Raw genomic sequence first — 21,015 nt, 5'->3', positions numbered from 1 at the left:
GATAACGAGTCTTGTGGATAAGGGAGAAGCGGTGGATGTGGTATACCTAGACTTTAGTAAGGCTTTTGATACGGTCTCACATGATATTCTTATCAATAAACTGGGTAACTACAACTTAGATGGGGCTACTATAAGATGGGTGCATAACTGGCTGGATAACTGTATTCAGAGAGTAGTTATTAATGGTTCAAATCCTGCTGGAAAGGTATAACAAGTGGGGTTCCGGAGGGGTCTGTTTTGGGACCGGCTTTGTTCAATGTCTTCATCAACAATTTAGATATTGGTATAGAAAGTACGCTTATTAAGTTTGCAGATGATACCAAGCTGGGAGGGGTTGCGACTGCTCTGAAGGATAGGGTCATAATTCAAAATGACCTGGTCAAATTGAAGAAATGGTCTGAGGTAAACAGGATGGAGTTTTATAAAGACAAATGCAAAGTGCTCCACTTAGAAAAGAACAATCAGTTTCATACATACAGAATGGGAAGTGACTATCTGGGAAGGAGTATGGCAGAAAGGGATCTAGGAGTATGGCAGAAAGGGATCTATAGTGGACCACAAGTTGAATATGAGTCAGCAGGGTGGTGCTGTTGCAAAGAAAGCAAACATGATTCTGGGATGCGTTAAGAGGTGTGTTGTGAGCAAGACACGAGAAGTCATTCTTCCGCTCTACTCTGCGTTGGTTAGGCCTCAGTTGGAGTATTGTGTCCAGTTCTGGGCAACACATTTCAAGAAAGATGTGGAGAAATTGGAGAGAGTCCGGAGAAGAGCAACGAGAATGATTAAAGCTCTAGAGAACACGACCTATGAGGGCAGGCTGAAGGAATTGGGTTTGTTTAGTTTAGAAAAGAGAACATTGAGGGGGGACATGAGAGCAGTTTTCAGATATCTAAACGGGTATCATAAGGAGGAGGGAGAAAACTTGTTTATCTTGGCCTCTAGGGATAGAACAAGAAGCTATGGGCTTATACTGCAGCAAGGGAGGTTTAGGTTGGACATTAGGAAAAAGTTCTGTCGGGGTCACTGAGTTCCTAACTGCCAGGGTGGTCAAACACTGGAATAAATTGCCCAGGGAGGTTGTGGAATCTCCATCTCTGGAGATATTTAAGTGTAGGTAAGATAAATGTCTCTCAGGGATGGTCTAGACAGTATTTGGTCCTGCCATGAGGGCAGGGGACTGGACTCGATGACCTCTCGAGGTCCCTTCCAGTCCTATGATTCTATGATTCTATACCTAATGAGCTGCCATTTTTGGCAGAAGAGGCTCTTGCGCCAGCAGGAGCATCTACACTGCCCCTTCTTGTGCAAGAAAAACCCACTTGCGCAATGCCTCTTCGCTGATTATTTTCAGGAATAACGGTAATGCGCAAGAGGGTTTTTCTTACGCAAGAAGGGGCAGTGTAGATGCTCCCTCTGGCACAAGAACCTCTTCTGCAAAAAATGGCGGCTCATTAGGCATGCAAATGAAGCTCGGCGATATTCCACGCTTAGCCTCATTTGCATATTTCTGGCGCAAGAAGCCACCAGTGTAGACATAGCCTTTGAGTTTAGAAGCCCCAGCCCCCAACATGTCTATCTTCTCATCCACAGGGTCATACTAAAACCAAAAGAATATATGAAAATGAACACTTGAGACACGTATTTATTAACAATTAAGTCATTAGACCAATAGCGTGTACAGGAAACCCCTGAGATGTGACCGCCCGAGATGCAACACCCCCCCCCACACACACACACATACAACCATTTTTGTAAGTGTAGAAGGAGCTGAAAAACCCCAATTTACGTCCTTGGCCTGCATTTACGACAGTGCATGATGCCTATCATAAATGAGGGTTCGAGTTATGACTTGCGACACTTCCCCAGGAACCGATCACGTTGCAAGCCGGGGCCACCTGCATATTAAAAATGTAACTTTAATTGCGATTTTCCACTGCAAGCAAAACTCTTCATTTTAGGAATGCTTTTCAGGCTTTGTTGTGTGCAAACTCGTTTATAATTGAAGAAATATCTAATTAACGTGCAACATCACTGTTAATGTTAAGCTCTGCGAGCCCGTTCAAACGCCCTTGCCCCATTGTAGAATGATGATAGTTCTTTACTTGTTTTAACACGTTGACTGTGCATTCACCTGAACCCACTGATGCAAGGAGACTGACAAAAATACGTAATGCAATTGTGAGATTAGGAAAGACAGTCGACAGGCTGAGATCAAATATTTCTTGAAGCATTTCTTTTGGCTTGCAGTCTGATGTAAAGTTGGTGGAATGTACACATTTCTGGAAGACAATCTCGTCACAGAGATCTCTTGAAATTTCGTTGTTGTACCTTCGTTGAAACAGTTCAGCCGCTGAATATAGATCTTCCTCGCTTAGTTCTCTGAACTCCCAAAGGAATCCAAAAAGGGTCCAAATGTGTTGCAGTGACTCAAATCGATGTGTAAGACCAGATGTGTAAGACCTGCCCCACCCCTCAAGCCAGCTTGGGTCCTTTCTCCTTAAGCCAGAGGAAAAACTAAACTGAGCAACTGGTGTCAACCCTCTAGGCAAACCTGCCCCCTCCTTTGTCCTGTTTCCTGGACCCAAAGTGACCCTGGTCCTCAGGACTTGAGAGACTAACACACTTCCACAGTGAGCGGTGCCCAGCCTTCCCCTCCTCATCCAGATACTGTTGCAATGCCCAGAGAAACTGAGGCACACTGACTACAGAACAGCACAGGAGAGTAGAAACAAATACAAGACAACAAAGCAAACAGCGCTTGGCACACTAATGTTCAGATTTCATGGCCAGGTCACTGGCTAGACTCTACTGATTTCAACATAGACCATTGACAACAGCTGGGGACATGGCTGGCCCATGTCTGCAGCTGGAACACAAATGCTTCCCTGTATTGCCGTTTTCCCTGAGCCCAAGGGCTTGGCTCGTGCCAGTGGCACTGACGTGCATGTACCACATGGGTCCTCTCCGTGCTGGTCTGCGGAGGAGGCGAGTGGTGATGACCCAGCCACAGGACACTGGTGCTTTCGCTCCGTTTGTCCCAGCTCCTGCTCTGGAGGAGAGCCGCCGAGGGGGCCGGCCATCAACCAGCAACAGGCATTGTGTTGCCTGGGACTTGTTCAGTGCAGACGGGGCTTTAAAAGCAACCTCCCAAGGGGCGAAATAAGTAGGCTTGTGCTAGGGGTCAAGTCTGGGTTGGGGTGGGAGGGGCGGGACTTGCCTCTCCGGCCAACTCTTCAGTGAAGCCGGAGCCTTCCCACCATGCTGGCTGCCCTTGGCTCCAGCCGATCCCAAGCCTCCTGCTTTTTAGTCCCCTTCGCCAGCCTCTCTGTCTCAGACCGCCTCCGGATGGGGGAGGGGAGGGTGCCATCTGTGACACACCCCACATGTCTGGAAGAGCCTGTGCCTGGGACCGGCACCACGGGGAGCCGAGCGCCACGGGGGCTGGGATTTCGATTGCGCCAGGGCCCCCAGGTTGCTTTTGAACTGAAGCGTCTTGGGTAGGAAAGCCGGTTCGAGATGCCCCGAGCCCTTCGCACGGTGCCTCCCCTGGCCTGGCCTTTTGCACCGAGCTGGAGCCTGGGTCACCCTCCTGTTTGCCGCTGCTCGGAGCGGGGCCTCCTTCTCGGCCCCCTCCTCCGCCCCCCAGCTTGTTCCAGCGAGCTGCCAGGCGGAACTAACCAGGTGTTTAGTCTGTGGCGAGCGGGGAGCTGAAGTTCAAACTGGCTCAGCAGCAGGGAAAGTGCGGCCCAAGGGGAGTCCGTTGGGGAGGGTTGCATGGGGGGGGGGAGTATTGGGGGGCTGCCCATGTTCTTCCCCCACTTTGCAGCCCTCACCCTCTTCCCCCTGCCTGCAGCCCCGTTGGAACACAGGGAGCCCGCTGGTGTGGCGCGCTGGGAGTGGCGGACAGAAAAGGCAGAGGGGTCCCCCAAAAGTGTCGCTTTCCACAAGTGGTGTAAGGCAGCCTGGCCAGTTAGAGGGGCTGGCATGCAGGGCTGGCACATGGGACCAGCATTTCTCTAGCCCCCCAGCATCTCAAGCACTCACTGGCGTTAAGCTCCTTATAGAAACGCTAGGAATTATTGTTAATTAATTAGTGCGCCCTATGGGAAGCAGGTAGACGTGCATGCAGCTAATCTCTACTGGGCGCTAGCTCCAGGACCTGCTCTTGAGCATCAGCAATCGTCCTTGTGGATCCAGCCCTCCAGCATCAGCCTCATTCACTGAGGGAGGGGGGAGGGAGTGGGCCAAGGCCATGGAGGAAGGCAGTGGCGGAGATGAGACTAGCTCACTAGAGTCCTGACTCCCAGTCCCCTGCCCTCACCACTGGAACACACTCTCCTTCCAGAGCTGGGAAGGGAACCCGTGCCCCTCCCCCCCATTCAAACCACCAGACTTCACTCCCCGCCTAGACACAGGAAATGAACCCAGCGGTCCTGACTTCCTGTGCTGTACCCACTAGACCACACTCCCTCTGTAGCTTTCTCATAGTTTGCAGGCCAGCTGGTGTCACAGAGGCCTGGCCAGCAAGAGAGCTCCATTTCCCAGGGACTCAGTCAGGCCTGAGTCGGGTGCACTTCCCAAGAGTCTGGACCTGACCAGCTTGGGTGCTCAGCTGATGCAGGGTAGGGGCAGGGACAGAGCTGAAGTCCACACAATGGGTGGGTGTGTATGTCTGTCCCACCCCCAAAATAAACTCCCTTCTCTGCAGGTGTGGGGACCAGGGAAGGGGCATAGAATCAACCCCTTAATCCACCCAGAAACAACTCAGGCGTGTAGCCTGCCCATCCTCCCAGTGGCTGGATTTTTCAGCACACTGGCTGCATTGTGTGCAGCAGTTCCTGGCTCGGTGTGACATCCACCGCCAGTACCCGCTGGGCACAGCAGGCCTTGGAAAGATTGCCCCCGCTCAGGGGATCAGTCGTCGAGCAAGGAGCTGCTGAGAGAGAAGAGCGAAGAAAAACCTGCCCAGCGTCTCACTCCGGGGGCGGGACGGGAGCGGAGTTTCAGAGGGTTCTCTGCTCGGCTGATGCACCGGGCCAAGCTTCACGCCTGCAGACTGCCAGACAGGCCGTGACTCGTGGCGAGCCGATTCCGGGATAGGCTCCTCTGGTTTTTAGGGTCAGTCGTCGCTGGCGTGACCAGCCGTGGGTGTCTTAGTGGGCAGCCAGTGGGGTGACTTTCCAAGGCATGACCTGGGTTCCCAAAGGAAAGCCAGAGAAGGGGAACAAGAAGGGTTAGCAGAAGGCCAGCTGGTGTGTACCATGAAGTGGAGAAGATGGGTGGAGGAGGGGTTAACGTACTAGCCTGCCTATAGCCAGACTGGGTTTTAACTCCCACTGTGGCCTCTGAGACCAATTAGGCTCAGATCCTCCGGGATATTTAGCTAGCTAATTCCCCTTAAAAATCTGTGGTTTAGGCGAGGTCCACACTGCAGACCTATATCGGTGTAAGTACGTCACCTCGGGGCATGAAAAATCTGCCCCCATGCGATGTAGCTACCCCGACTTAGCTCCCCGCGGAGGCAGCACTGTGGCAATGGGCAATGGAGCCGGCTGCGTGCTACATCCCAGTTTGTACAGCACCTAGCGTAATGCACTTGTGAGGGGCCTCAGATAAGACGGTCTTAGGTGCTCCATGAATGCCAAAGAAATCTGAAATCATTTTTCCGAAGGCCCTACCTCCCCGCAGTCCTTTGGAGTGCATGCCTGGACCATGAGCCAGGAACAGCAATTCCCAAATTGTCACCAAGGACGGGGGAAGGCCCCAGAAGAAAGACATCAGAACTGCACGGCAATCGGAAGGTGGAAGTGCAACCCTGTGACTTGACGTGGGGAAATCCCACCCACACTGACTTCAGTGACCTGACACCAGGCTGTATTAATTGAACCCAATCACTCTTGTCCAAACCACCCGTGCTTACATCAGAGAGGGTGTTCACCCTGGAGCCTAATGACAACAACATACCTGTTGACACCATTCACTCCTTCTTGGCTAAGCGGCTCTTTGCAGCCACATCCAGCCATTTGAGGCTTGTAGGTGCAGCCCGGGATTTGAGGGCAGGGTTAGATGATTGATACCACAATTCCCAGCCTGCCGTCCTGGAAACAGTATCGGCATCTTGACAATTCCTAAGGCAGAGCCACCTACCCCTCCATTTACACAGTGCACGGTGCGGAAGGGGAGTCTCTGGTAGGCTAATATGGGAAGCACAGCAGAGGAGAGCAGATTAGAGGGTCACTGGGGATTAACCCAGCCACTGGAGGTCAGGTAGGGCTGGAGCAGCTGCCGTAGATCCGGCTGCCACCTGAGAATGCCAGAAAGAGGCAGCAGAAGGCATGAAATTCAGGGTTCAGGGGACCATTGGCGTTCAGCCCCATAAACTCAGGGCCCTGTGCCTCCGTTTGCCATTGATCCGGCAGCCCCCACCTTTGGGCAGGCGCCGCTGCAGCCTCTTACCATGCGAGAGATGGAGGCAGTGGATCAGCCTGGTGGCCAGTGGTAAACGGCTCCGTGTGTTTGTCACGTAAACCCGCACACCAGCATGTGCCGGGCTGAAACCACGGGGGCGTCGCAGCTGCATCGCGGGGTGCCTTGAGCCAGCCCGTGTGACACCGAGCTTCCTCAGACCAGCGCTTCCAGCTCAGGGGAGCGAGAGATGGAGCCGGTTGCCAGGGTCCCGGGCGACCCATGGGTGGCCTTTCTGCAGTAAGTCAGGTGGGCTGGGGAAAGCTTGCCTCGGCCGCCCCAAGCCTTGCTTGTTCTGTGGCTAGAGAGGGGATTCCAGCCTCCGGACGCCTCCTTGGGAACCTGCCCTGTCCATCTGACAGCTGGATGGGGGTGGGGAGAGCTCTGTAACCAGGGGCTTCTCCCAGGCACTTAGCCATGCATGGGTCCTCTGGGTGGCCTCCACAGACTCCTTGGGGCAGCGGCACTGTCAGGGTGCCCCTTCTGGGTCCCTCATTTCGACTAGGGATGTAAAGTCCTGGTTAACAGCTAGGGTTAACTGGTTAACTGATTAAGTGCGGGATCCCAGCTGGAGACTGCTTCAGCCTGGCCCCCCAGCTGCATGGGGGCTGCTGCTGCCAACTTCCTTGCACTCACAGGGGCTGATACTACCTGCTCCCAGTCCCCCTGCATGGGGTGGGGGCATCAGCAGAAGCCAGCAGCAGCCCATGCTGGGGAGGGGGGGCTGCGAGCAGGCTGCTGGCTCCCGAGCCCGGCATGGGGCTGGAGAAGCCCTCCACCTGCAGCGGGCCACAGGCGGGGGGCTGCTCCCAGGTACCAGGTAAGCATCAGCCGGTGAGGGTGATGCTTACGGGATATCCGGTTAACCGGTTACTTGTTCACACCCCTCATCTTGACCTATTACTGGCACCACCCCCACCACCCCGCTTCATTCTGCCACTGTTTCCCTGGTGAGGCTCTTCACCACTTTGTGCCTCAATTTCCCACCTGTAAAATGGGTTGGGATTCTCCCAGGCTGAATTCCCTTTTCTCCTTATTCCCCACCTGGGTTAAACAGCTCCGCCACCGCCTCTTACAGCGGTTCTGCTGCTGGGGAGTGGTGGACAAGGTGGGTAGGAACCTGGCTGGTTTTTCTGACCTCTGGGAGGCTCTGGGTGACTCAGCCAGGCCTCTTGCTGTCAGGCTGCATTCCTAGCTGAAATTCCTTCCTTGTTGAACAAGATCAAACAATTCCTGCCTCGGAGGACAGCTGGGAAAATGTAACTAAATCACCCAGGACAGATCAGATGGGCCCAGAGCCCCATGCACAACATGCCAAAGACTTCGGTACCCACTGGCACCTGCCTCCTGGTTCTGATGCCGGAGCATCGCGAGGCAGTCGCTGGTGGAGGGCAGAGAGCCATGTCTGGGGCTGGGTTCCAAAGCTCTCAGGAGGGAGTGGGGAGGGGGGGGACTGGGATTCCCCTCCAGGAGTTAGAAGGGATACATCCTGGACTGGGGGTTCATCCCTACATTAGGGGTGATTAATGTTATATCGCTGTATGTGCCCATCGGCCTAGCTATGGTGTGGCGCCCATCCCCGGGGCATCTGACTCCCCCTGCTCTTTCCTCCTGAGCCATATGTGCTGCTTTCACCCCCCCCCCACCCCCCGAACTCTTCTTCCCAGTCTCTTTCCTGACCCTGCCTGAGCCCACCCCACAACTGTGCAGAGCCCACTCCCCTGTTTGTGCGCGTCAGCTCCCCCCTTCCCTGATGTGACTCCCTAATTACCTCCCCCCCCTCTGCCCTTTCCCTCCCCTGCATCTCTACCCCCCTCTGCACCCATCTCTTTGCCCCCCAAGGCTCCCCCCCATGCCTTATCCATCCCCTCTCCTGAGTAGTGCTGCCCCCTCCTGGAGAAGGGCTGCGTTGCAGCTACTCAGCTGTCAGAAGGGGCAGGAAGCCTTGGCTGCTGGCTTGACATCCCTAGTAGCTGGGAAGCCAGATACATACCCGCAGCCACAGCTGGGGAGCAACACTGCAGCTGGGCCAAGCATCAGAGCAACAGCAAGAGGCAGGCTGTCCCCTTGGGACGTGGGTGGGTGTGTGCACACGAGCGTGTGCATGTAGTGCATGTGTATGTGTCACTACATGTGTGTGCAGGGCCAGTCCTAGATCACATGGTCCATTTACAGTTTGAATGCCTTATGTATTTATTTCATTTGTAGCTCATGTCACAACTATATAAAATCATGAGTGGTGTGGAGAGGGCAGATAAAGAAAAGTTATTTATTAGTTCCCATAATAGAAGAACTAGAGGACGCCAAATGAAATTAATGGGTAGCAGGTTTAAAACTAATACAAGAAAGTTCTTCTTCACACAGCGTGTAGTCAACCTGTGGAACTCCTTGCCAGAGGAGGCTGTGAAGGCTAGGACTATAATAGAGTTTAAAGAGAAGCTAGATAATTTCATGGAGGTTAGGTCCATAAAAGGCTATTAGCCAGGGGATAAAATGGTGTCCTTGGCCTCTGTTTGTCAGAGGCTGGAGAGAGATGGCAGGAGACAAATCACTTGATCATTGTCTTCGGTCCACCCTCTCTGGGGCACCTGGTGCTGGCCACTGTCGGCAGACAGGCTACTGGGCTAGATGGACCTTTGGTCTGACCCAGTACAGCCGTTCTTATGTTCTTATGTTCTAACTTTCTGGCACAAATTGCATGTATGATTTATCCCTCTCTTAGAAGACAATACATTTGCACCTTAGGCTCTGTAATCTGGTGTTTATTCATGCCATAGATAAGAAAATAAAAATATATTTCCTCTAAGTGTATAGAAACATTTTAAGAATAGCTGGTATGTACAGGGCAGGGCTGACAAACATTCTAGGAGGCTAGAAGAAAATGTCTGGACGGTTCCTTGAGGCTCTCCAAAGGTCCAGAAAAGAATCCGCGTACGGAATTCCTGAGACATTTCACTTCAAATGTTCTCTTTGCCTTTTTGTTGATAACAAGAAAACCAGTATCCCAAACATGGCCTGCCCCGGTCCTGGCTCCCGTGGTGGTGGCCTGCTCCTACATCTGGCTCTGTGTGTGTGCGTGCGTGTGCACGTGTGCGCACACACATGCTCCCTGCCTCCCCACCTCTCACATGTTGCTTCCTCGCCTCATGAACTAGTGTAGAGATGCTAATGGGGTTGGCGTGGGGAGCACAGGTGGGAAAAGATCCCAGTAGTGGAGGAGGTGGGTGGGGAGGGATCCCGGCAGTGGAGGAGGTGGGCGGGGAGGGAATCATTAGGAAATACAGGACTCTTCATCCAGGTTTAGACTAATGGGCCCCCGTATCTGAACATCTGGTCTCCCACAGTGGCTCGTACCAGATGCTTCAGAGGAAGGTGCAAGAACCCTGGGGCGCTGGGGTAATCTGCCTGCTGGAGAGTCCCCAGCTGATCCCAGGAGCTAGAGGTTAGTTTATGCCCCCAAAGGAGGGGAGTTCGCAGTCTTTCCACAACCTTTCACTCCTCCCCCTGGAGGTTTTCATTATCCACAAGCATGTGCGATCCTTTCTGGAATCCCTCGGCATTCGGAGCCTGGGTGCTCTCATGTGGCTGTGAGTTCCTCAGACTAATAGGTGCCTGCATGACAAAAACAGACTTTGCATCCCACTGAGATGCAGTCATGGGGTGTGTGGGGTGGTTGGCTGCCAGGGCCCCACCCTGTGTGCTTCTCAGACCCCACGCTCCTCTTGGCAGCAGGGAGCTTGCAGTATGCAGGGTCCAGCCCCAAAGATGGAACAAATCCCAGAGCCCAGGGAGCCAGATCCTATTACCAGTCAAACGGCCTCTGACACAGAGGTTCTATGCACTGGACAGGGGCCAAGCGGCTTTGGAGACAGATGCTGCTACAGGATCTGTCTGGCTGTGGGCGCGGACAGGTTCCTGGCACGGGAGGGCCGAGGGCCGAATCCAGCTGGGGAGTGTGGAAAGCGGCTGTACCATATCCTAGACCGATCCTATCTGGCCGGATTTTATGGACTGAGTTTCCTGGTGCAATACAAGGCCACATTCCTCCCTGGAGTGTAAATACTCAGGCTAGATACGTGCATGCTCAGATTTTAGAGGGTGGGTTATTATTGTCTGATGCGGCAGAGTTCCAATAAATAGGCCAGTTCTCTACAGTTCCCCCCCCATTCATGCCCCCTCCTTCTCTCTGCTTTCTCCCACATAGTCTGTCGTAACTTCCCCATCGCTCTCTGCCATCCCACCTTTGTCTGGAGGGCAGTGAGGGTTATTATTATCATTGTTATCTATTAGGTGTATTACGGTAGCATTCAAGCACCCCCAGTAACTGAACAAGGACTCTCAGGGCGCTAGGGGCTGTACACACTGGACCAAAAGACTGGGCCAAGCCGTGTGTAAGTGAGAGGTGAAAGCACAGGACAGGGAGGCAAGCCTTGTCAGTTCTAATCCTAGTTATGGATGATTGCCCCCCCGCACATCTTTTCCTGCACTCCGTGCCTCAGTTTCCCTCCTGTAAATGGTTCTATGGTGCTCCCTTTACTCAGAACTTGGAGATACGGGGATGAAAAGCACCAGCTATTTATTATCTGGTTATACATCTGTTCTGGAAAGCTGGGCCCGGAAAAAGGAGAGACACTCGTTAGAGGAGGGACCTGCAGAGGCGACCCCGCTACACCAGGCCTGTTCATGGATGGATGGAGAGAAACATAGGCCTGGCAGATACTGGGCAAACTTCCTTCATGCAGCTGTGCAGATGCTCCTCCATCTCGACTGGCAGCCCCCTGCTATCCCCGCCCTGGTCTGTCCTCCTCTCCCACGCTAGTTCTACTGATAATCCTCAATTTCAACCAGCGGCTGCTTCCCTGGGCTAGCCCAAAACAGCTTTCCCAGTGCCTCTTAATTCTGATCCACAGGTCTCCCATCCCCCACTGTTCTGCTCCCTCTCCCCCAACCTCTTCTGCAATCTTGAAATCATGACTTGTAACCCACCCCTTGGTATTTGAGTCTTTCCCCTCATTTCTGCTTTTCTAATATGCAGGTTTTGTTGGTGGTCCTGCTGCTTGAGTCGCTGCATGACCTGGAGAGAATCACAGTCCCTGTCTATGCCTCAGTTTCCCCATCTATAAACCAGGGATCACAGCCCTTCACGGAGACATGAAGGGGTCTAATTCATTAGTGCCTGTGAAATGCTTTGAGATCTTTTAATGGAAGGTGGGAGTGAAATGCAAAGTATCATTAGTATTATAGTAATAGAGAGGTCACCGTGTTAGTCTGATCTTGCTAAAACAAAAGGAAAAACTATGTAGCACTTTAAAGACTAACAAGATGGTTTAATAGGTGATGAGCTTTCGTGGGCCAGACTCACTTCCTCAGATCATATTCTGGAAGAAAATTGACATGACCATATATACCAAAGGAATACAATGAAAAAAGTGAACACAATTATAAAACTGACAAATCAGATTTAGTACAGAAGGTGGGGTGAGGAGGAGGAAGTGAGGGAAAAGCTATCTGAGTCAATGAATGCTATTTGAGTATTATATTTAGCTATTTGAGTATTATAGTGTTATGTAGAGAGTATTATAGTGAGAAAAAAAATCTGTCCATGTAGAATCTGTTTCAGAGGTAGCCCCTGGGAACTTTATAGCAAGAGGGGGAATAGCCCACTGATCCTTCTTGCAATGCCCAAACCCCTACCACTTGAACTAAAAGAGAATCTCCATTCATATGTAGGGCATATGACACACAATTGAGTCATTTCAACTCTGTCCAGTAGAGGGCAGCTCTCTTGCTCGCCTTCAATCTCTCCCTCCCACACTTTGCAGTTCATTACAACATTAGTAATTTCATTGATCGTTACCTATGAGAATGCCATTTCCCGGCAGGCTCTCATCCCTGTTGCTTTAGCCCTGCAATTTCTCAGCTCTAGCACTGCTTTTTACTTTCAAAGCCCTGTGTGTTCTTTAGCTTTGAATCAGTCGATTAACGCACCACATTTCTCTGTCTGATCTGGAGAGGAAGGGCTGCATTTTGTGAGGCACTCAGTACATAGTTCTCAACTGAGAATATGCCATTTTCCCCCCTTGGGAATGCAAAGCAGATCATGGCTGCTGCTCCTAATTATTATTTTTATAATCAATAATGATGATGATGATGAATGCCTTTCCACTTTATAGTGCCAAGATGCAGCAGATGGCAGCAGAGTAAACAGAGAGATGTTTGCATTACAAATATTTGCTAGGAGCTTCTCCCCAGCTGGGCTTTTCAGGGCCCTATCCAAGCATATGGGCCCTCCAGGCCTAATGATCACAGAGCTAAAACTTCTGACTGTAAAGCCCTGGCCAGGCTAGGGAGCAAGTCTCTGACTTTCATTCTCTTTGCTGCAGGGGAGATGAGCCACGCTGGGATGAGTTTCAGGAAAGATTTGGGTCCGGTTGCTGGCGTCAGATGGGCAGATGCAACACCAAGTTCTAAGAAGTCAAAGTAGATGGAAGACCAAATGTCAAATGATCCACCGTTCTCCATGGCCACCCAAGGTGGGACAGGTGAGGGAGATTTAGGTTAGAGATTAGAATCATAGAATCACAGAACACTAGAACTGGAATGGGACTCGAGAGGTCATCGAGTCCAGTCCCCTGCCCTCATGGCAGGACCTAGCACCATCTAGACCATCCCTGACAGATGTCTATCTAACCTGCTCTTAAATATCTCCAGCCATGGAGGTTCCACAAATATCTCCAGCCATGTTTAACCACCCTGACAGCTAGGAAGTTTTTCCTAATGTCCAACCTAAACCTCCCTTGCTGCAATTTAAGCCCCTTGCTTCTTGTCCTATTTTCAGAGGCCAAGGAGAACAATGTTTCTCCCTCCTCCCTGTGACACCCTTTTAGATACCTGAAAACTGCTGTCATGTCCCCTCTCAGTCTTCTTCTTTCCAAACTAAACAAGCCCAATTCCCTCAGCCTTGCCTCATAGCTCATGTTCTCTCGACCTTTCATCATTCTTGTTGCTTTTCTCCGGACCTTCTCCAGTTTCTCCACATCTTTCTTGAAACGTGGTGCCCAGAACTGGACACAATCCTCCAACAGAGGCCTAACCAGCGCAGTTTTAAGACAAACACTCATCAGGAATGGTCCGGGTTTCCTTGGCCCTGCCTCAGCTGGACTTGATGTTCCCTGGAGGTCCCTTCCAGCCCCACATTTCTCTGATTCTCTGTGTCTAACTTGGAGCATGTGTTTAAGCCCCGCAGGCATGCGAGTGCTGGCTGGCATAGGGATAGTTTCCTGAATTGGGCCTGGGAGACTCAGTGAATGACCTGACTCTGCTCTCATCGGACCACCCTAAGGCTATATCTACACTGCGGGTTTTTTTGCTGGCAGAAGATATGCAGATGAAGTGCTCATTAGCATATCTCACACTCTCATTTGCATATCCTTTTCCGATCCTTTTTGCGGAAGAGGTTTTGCCATTAAAAAGCCCCGTGTAGATGGGGCCATTTGTTGGGGGAAAAACCCTTTTGCGCAAGATCCCTTATTCCTCAGAAAATGTAGTTTACAGGATCTTGTGCAAAAGGGTTTTTTTTCCGACAGATGGCCTCATCTGCAGGGGACTTTTTAATGGCAAAACCTCTTCCGCAAAAAGGATCGGGAGAGGATATGCAAATGAGAGTGAGAGATATGGTAATGAGTGCTTCATTTGCATATCTTCTACTGGGAGGGGAAGGGGAAGGGGGGAAGGGAACACAGTGTAGACATAGCCCAGTGGTCCCCAACCTTTCGTGGCTGCTGGGCCCCCGGGGGCGGGGCCGCTCACGTGCTTGGGGCCGGCACTGTGCATATGCCGTGTGCCCAGGGCAGGGGCCGCCCAGGCACCCTGCGCCCAGGGCTGGCACCGCGCATGTGCCGCACGCTGGGGGCGGGGCCAGTCCAGATGTTTTGGCGGGCGCACATAAATGCCCCGGCGGGCACCATGGCGCCTGCGGGCACCGCGTTGGGGACCACTGAATAGCCTAACAAGAGATGTGCCCCGCGACCGCAGTGGCAGCAGAATAGCAGGGGAAGTGCGGGAAGGCTCTGCCCACGCTGTACTCGTTACAGGATCGGGGCCACGCTCCGCCCGCGCTCATTGCAGGATCGGGGCCATGGGAGGGAAAGCGGGGGGAGTAAAAATGTCACAACCTCTGCCGAGGCCCTGAAGAGGAAACACTGGGTGGAACGTGATTCAGGCCAAAGAAGTGACTGTGCGAAACAGGCTCAGCTTGCTCATCATCTGCTCTCTGCATGCCTCTGAGTCACATCCCCTGATCCTGGCAACTCCGCCCTCCGGCTCCCCACTCACTCGAAGATACTCTCGAATGAGCGAGAGTATCCTCCAGGCCCACTGAATTGCCAGCTGCAGGGGCTCTGTGCCCAGGGGTAGTGGAAGGAGCCATCTGGAGTTTAAGCTCTCGGGGGTGCAGACTAAGCACTGGTATATCTCAAAAAAGATATACTGGCTCTGGCATTAGAAAAGGTTCAGAGAAGGGCAACTAAAATGACGAGGGGTTTGGAACGGGTCTCATATGAGGGGCAATTAAAGAGACTGGGACTTTTCAGCTTGGAAAAGAGGAGACGAAGGGAGGATATGATACAGGTCTATAAAATCATGAGCGGAGTGGAGAAAGTGAATAAGGAAAAGTTATTTACTTGTTCCCATAAAATAAGAACTAGGGGCCACCAAATGAAACTAATGGGCAGCAGGTTTAAAACAAATAAAAGGAAGTTCTTCTTCACATAGCGCATAGTCAATCTGTGGAACTCCTTGCCTGAGGAGGTTGTGAACGCTAGGATTATTACAGGGTTTATAAGAGAACTAGATAAATTCATGGAGGTTAAGTCCATAAATGGCTATTAGCCAGGATGGTAAGGAGTGGTGTCCCCAGCCTCTGTTTGTCAGAGGGTGGAGATGGATGGCAGAAGAGAGATGGCTTGATCAGTACCTGTTCGGTTCACTCCCTCTGGGGCACCTGGCATTGGCCACTGTTGGCAGACAGGATACTGGGTTGAATGGAACTTTGGTCTGAGTCTGACCCAGTATGGCCATTGTTATGTTCTTATTCTGGGTTGTGATTTTACTGCACCAGCATCTTGAGATCAGGGACTCCTAAGTCCTGCTTATCTACCCGCCTCGCAGTCCCTGTTCCCCACCCTGCAATAGGTTACCTCAAAGATGCAGACAGGAATGGGAGAGAGGAAAGGGGGGGTGCACTGAGCTCTTTGCGTAGTCACATTGAGACACAGCAAAAGAAAGCAGGGACTAGTGGTTAGAGCAGGGGGGTTGGGCACCAGGACTCTCTTTCCCACCTCTGCGAGGCAAGTGGTATCTAGCGGTTAGAGTAGGGAAATGCCACTTGGAAGACCTTAGTTCTACTCCCACTGCTGGGAGGAAAGCAAGATCTAGTGGTTAGATCAGGGGACTGAGACTCAGGGTTTCTGTGTTCGATTTCCTGCACTGCTTACGCACCCTTCGACAAGGCTCAGCCTTGCTCTGTGCCTCAGTTTTCCCATCTGTAGCATGGTGACGAGGAGAGTGGGACAAGTCTGTGATCTCATGGGATTACACCTTTTGTTTCTGCTGGAATCCGTGTCGCTGCGGGAAAGCCCCTGGGACAGGGGGAGCAAGTCTGGCAAGGGCAGGATGGGATTCTGTGCAGCGCGATGATCCCCCCTTGGGCCAATCCACAGAGAGCTTGAGCCTGTGACAACCCTGCACTTGGCTCCTTAGATCATGGTCCGTCGTGCTTGTGTTTAGCTCTGGGGAAGGGCAGTGCAGGAAACCACTTGCCTGGAGGCTTTCCTAGCTGCTCCCATTGGCTGGACTCACGGCCAATGGGAGCAGTGGGGGACGGTGCCTGGAAGCATGGAGCTAGGTAAGTGCCTCAAAACCTCTTATGCCCAGACCCCAAGCCCCATCCCTTCACCCCCTCCAGCCTGTACTCCCCCTCACTCCCTCCCAGACCTCTCATCCTCTGCCAGCTCTTACCTCCTCCCTTCCTCCCAGATTCCTCCAATCGCACCCCACTCCTGCACCCTCCCTTCTTCCCAGACCCCCACCTTCAGCCCATTCTAGCGCCCAACCTCACGGCCGTCATGGGTCGTTGGCTGGTGGTCCACAGAAAGGTCTGTGTGGAGCAGGGTGGGCTGTGGGCCAAAAAGTTTGAGAACCACTGAGCTACACTGAAATAAAAGCAATAACCCTGGAGTAGCGAATCAGTTGACTCTGACTGGTGGGGGATCACACTACGGTGCTAAAAGCAGTGGGGCAGATGTTCCTGATCTGACTGGAGTCCGGGCACGGACAGCCACCCCCTCTTGCTGGGTTTCAGAACCCAAGAGGGCACGTCTGCATTGCTCCTTTTAGCCCTTTGGCCCAGAATCAAATGAGCTGAACTCTGAGTCAACCTGTGGAACTCCTTGCCATAGGATGCAGTGAAGGGCGAAGCCTCAAGTGGAAAGGGAGGGGCCGGGATACTTCTGGGTTCCCCACCCCCAGACTATGATTGGCCTGGGGGTGGGGGAGTGCCTTTGCCTACCTGCCCCCCCCTTCCACTTAGGTGCCCATGCCCCAGGCTGGGAGGAGACTTCCCATGCTCCCCCACCCCCAAGCCAATCAGGACCTGGGAATGGGGGAGCATGCAAAGTTTCCTCTGCTCTATCCTCCAGCCCTGTCAGGTCCTGACTGGCCTGGGGGCGTGGGGAGTGGCAGGGCCTCCGTGGGCCAGATCTTCCTGCTTGGAGGGCCAAATCCGGCCTGTGGAGGCCCTTTTTCCCACCCCTGAGTTGGTGGAGTGAGATGCCTATCACAGGAGCAAGGTGGAGTGAAGTAGGTTTATCTGCCTTACGGCATGCCTACACTGGGGAGTTATTTAGAAATAACAAGGCGAGCACCCACACTACCAAGCCGGTTATTTTGAAATAATATCTCCTGCTTGTGAAGAGGAATAAGCTTATTTCAAAATAGTTCATTCGGGAATTATTATTTCGCAATAACTTATTTCAAAATAATCTGATAGTGGGGAGATAGTGGGGACACAGCCATGGGGAGCAGCCTGCTTTCTCTCTCTCTGGTGCTGGTTCTTTTGTGTTAAGGTCTGGAGGTGAAGGAACGAATTTGTGTTACACTGCAACCTTCCAGCAAAAGTACTGATGTCTTGGTGTGTGTGTCATAAACATGACATGAATGATTCCGCCTCAGAGTGCAAAGCAATAGGACCTCGCCTTCCTTCTTGCAGTATTGGGTAAAGGAAAGTTGGCAGCTCATACTTTACTTGAGATCATGGAGTTCCAAGGACCAAAGCAGTATTCCTGACCTCATGTTCCCACGAACTGTCTGCCTGCTCCTCTTTGGACTCTCTGCCATAGCTACCTACACAAAACCTGGGCCAAGTGCCATCAGGAGCTCTATTAAAAACTCTGGATTGTATTTCTTGCCAGCACTCTGTTGCTTCTTCAATCTGGACTCAAGGGCCATTTTTCAGGGAGCACCTAACACGTCTCCCCATGATAACAAGCAGTTCCTATGTCAGGTTTTCATATGTCCAGCCTCAGGTTAAATCTTGTAGCCAGGCAAGATTCTTCCTTTTTCCATGACCAGGTCGGGTTGTATTGTCTACCTGTCAGCTCTTTTGTGTTTACCACCAACACCCAGATTTCACAAGAGAACTCTGGGACCTGGCAGGAATTCATGAGAATGCCTTTTAGCTGTTTTGGGCATGGTTTGTCAGACTTGGCGCTGTAGCAATGGGACAGGGAGTGTCTATTTGGCCTCTTGAGTTTGCAATGCTCCGATATGCCGAAACCTAGACAAGCTGGGTTCTCCCCAAGCATCTGGCCCCGTTGCTTGGCATTGTGGTTTGTGCCACTGCAGACAAGTGCCAAGGAAGCAGCAAAGAGATTTCTCTCTCCCTATTGACTGACACCGCAAAAGCCCTAATAATGATTCTCACTCGGTGCCACTGGATATGCAGGTACACTGAGGCTATGTCCAGACTGCAGGCTTCTTTCGGAAGAAGCTTTTCCAGAAGAGATCTTCCAAAAAAAGTCTTCTGAAAGAGCGTGTCCACATTACGAAAGCACATTGAAAAAGCATCTGCTTTTTCAACAGATAGCGTCCACAATGAACGGACGCTCTCTCGCATGTAAGCTGTGATTACTATGGGCGGAGCGGCCACCAGGGCACCTGTGCTTTTTCCTCTTTCCTCTTTTTGTGAACGAACTCCCTCTTCCCGGTCCACCCACGCCTTTTTCCAAAAGAGCTCTTTCCCAAAAAGGCTTCTTCCTTGTAGGAAGAGGTTTACCAACACCGGAAAACCCCCTCTGTTCTTTCGGTTTACTTTCGAAAGAACGCGATTGCAGTGCGGATGTTACTCAGGTTTTGTCGGAAAAACGGCTGTTTTCCCGACAAAACTGTAGTGTAGACATAAAGCGACGATGCTTTATCATCATTCCCCCTCCCCCAGAGACTTTCCACTACATGCTTCCTCTTCTTGGCCTCGCTCGCCTGCCACTCTTGTGCCATATCAGCGACATGCTCAAGCTGTGTGTCTCCGCCAGGCAATGCAACCTCCCCCCGAGAGAAGCAGCTCAATGAAGCCTCTCTAAAGCTGACACAGCAGCCCCAGGGGCAGGGGCAGACGACTACAGTCCTTTGCCTCAGCCAGACTGACGGACAAGACTTTCCCAGCAGCTGCTGCCAGCGCTAGGGCAGAGTTAAGGTTGCCAAGTGGGGCTGATACCTTGCTAGGTTTAACTAGAGGGGCAATCAAGGCTCTGGAAGGGCAGCCCGATTTAACGCTGCGATAACCAAGTTTTGGGGCAGTGAATTTCCCCAGTTGTTTGCAGAAGTGCAGGGGGTCGAGACACTGAATTGGGGGACGGCGGGCGCACGTCACTGTCGCTTGGGGAGGATGGGGCAGGCGCGGAGCGATGGGGGGCGAGTAGCACAGCACCCAGGAGGCAGCAAGGGAGCGGACCCGGCTGCTCCCCGCTCACTGGGCTCTGCACGGGAGAGCTGCAGACGGGCCCCAGGCTGCTGCCCCTTCGAGCCACGAGAGCATCGAGCGGCCGCCGCTCGGACCCCCCACGAAGCATTCGGCGGGCCCCGCCCCCCCTGCAGGCCTCGCGCGCCCGATCGGTTGCTCCGCGGGCGACTGGCGGGGCTGGAGAGGGAGCGTCTCGCGCGGCAGCGAGCGGGCGGCGGCGGCGGGGGACGTCACGTCACTGGGCTGGGCGCGCGCGTTGCCCGGCGCCTGGCAGGGGAGGGAGGGGGCAGAGGCGCAGGCGAGAGGCCGCAGGGAGCCCGCTCCCCCGCCAGCTCTTCCACAGGTAAGTGGGGGGGGGAGCGCGGCCTCGGGCCCCCCCCCCGCTCTCCCCCTCCCCCCCCCGCACCCAAGCTCGCCCCCCTCAGGCTCGCCCCCTCCCCCTCAGGTCCGCCCCCTCCCCCCTCAGGCTCGCCCCCCCCACACACCCGGGGCGGGAAGTTGGCAGCGACGCAGGGGAAGAGACTTGCGGGTGTTGGCTGCAGGGTGGGGTTCGGCTGGGCGGCCCGGGGGGGGGGGGGGGTCGGGCACTCCCCTCTCCTTGATGGGGGGGGTCCAGCTCTTTCTCTTTTATGAATGGAAGTAATTTAAAAAAGGGGGGGAGTTGGGGGGGTTCTGCAGCATCCCCCCCCCGTGCAATGACTAACGCTTCGCGTGGGGCTTGGTGCATTTCAGCCAGTGTCCACCCACTCGAAGAGTTCACAAGAAACTGATTCATTATGGGGGGGGGGGGGGCCCTTTTGCTGGCTGGTGTTGCCTTTGATGGCGCCCGGGCTTGAAACAATCCGATAAAGTGTTAACCCCCCCCCTCCGCCCCTGCCACCCTGTCGTATTGTTCCTGGGCGCCTTCCATCTCTCTCCCCCTTGGCGGGGGTGGGTTTTACAAAGTTTGTTTCCTCGAGGAGGAGCGGGTGGGTCATCGTCTGTCTCCCGTCTGCTCTCCCCCCCCCCCCAAAAAAAAAGCAAAAAAAAAAAAAGCAGAGGCTTGGAAGCATTAGCGAGGCAAAAGCTGGGACGTTGCAAGCTTACGTGGGCTGGCCAGACAAACTTTTGAGCCTGCGGGGTGTGGAAGGCCTTTCGCCTTCCCCTTTGAAATGACGGCAGGCAACAGGCCGGGCGGATCGTGCACAGAAAGCAAGTTGGAGGAGAGGCTGCTATCCCGCTGTTGATAAAGCATTCCCCCTTCTTCCTGCCCCCGCATGCCGGGTAGTGCTTTATGGAGTTTGGATGATGTAGAGTGTGGGCAATATGATTATTTCCCAAGGATTTTAGGGTCTTTTTCCCACTATGCTCTCATTTTGGTGTACACGTTTTCTACCTTTAAGAATTTTATTAATTTCCTTCCAGATTTCTCTGATTTGGAGGAGGGGAGAGGTGGAATCTGCCCTGCCCCCAACCTCATTGCTCTGGTGAATGTGAAAGCCTTCCAAAGCACATGATTTTGTAGAATGCTTAATGTAACTGGGAAGGTTTTCAGG

General features: G+C 52.9%; 1 protein-coding gene across 1 annotated transcript in view; it reads left to right on the top strand.

Moving 5' to 3' along the window:
• Positions 1-19,665: 19,665 nt before the first annotated feature.
• Positions 19,666-21,015, top strand: part of CERS2 (ceramide synthase 2) — a 48,212-nt gene continuing 46,862 nt past the window's right edge. The window contains exon 1 of the mRNA XM_075907473.1: positions 19,666-19,823. The gene's annotated coding sequence lies outside the window, so the exon portion shown is untranslated. The remainder of the gene's footprint in view (positions 19,824-21,015) is intronic.

This window comes from Pelodiscus sinensis, chromosome 24 (assembly GCF_049634645.1).
Source record: "Pelodiscus sinensis isolate JC-2024 chromosome 24, ASM4963464v1, whole genome shotgun sequence".
In the NCBI taxonomy this organism is placed as follows: Eukaryota; Metazoa; Chordata; order Testudines; family Trionychidae; genus Pelodiscus; species Pelodiscus sinensis.
This window is presented reverse-complemented; position numbering and strand designations above follow the sequence as displayed.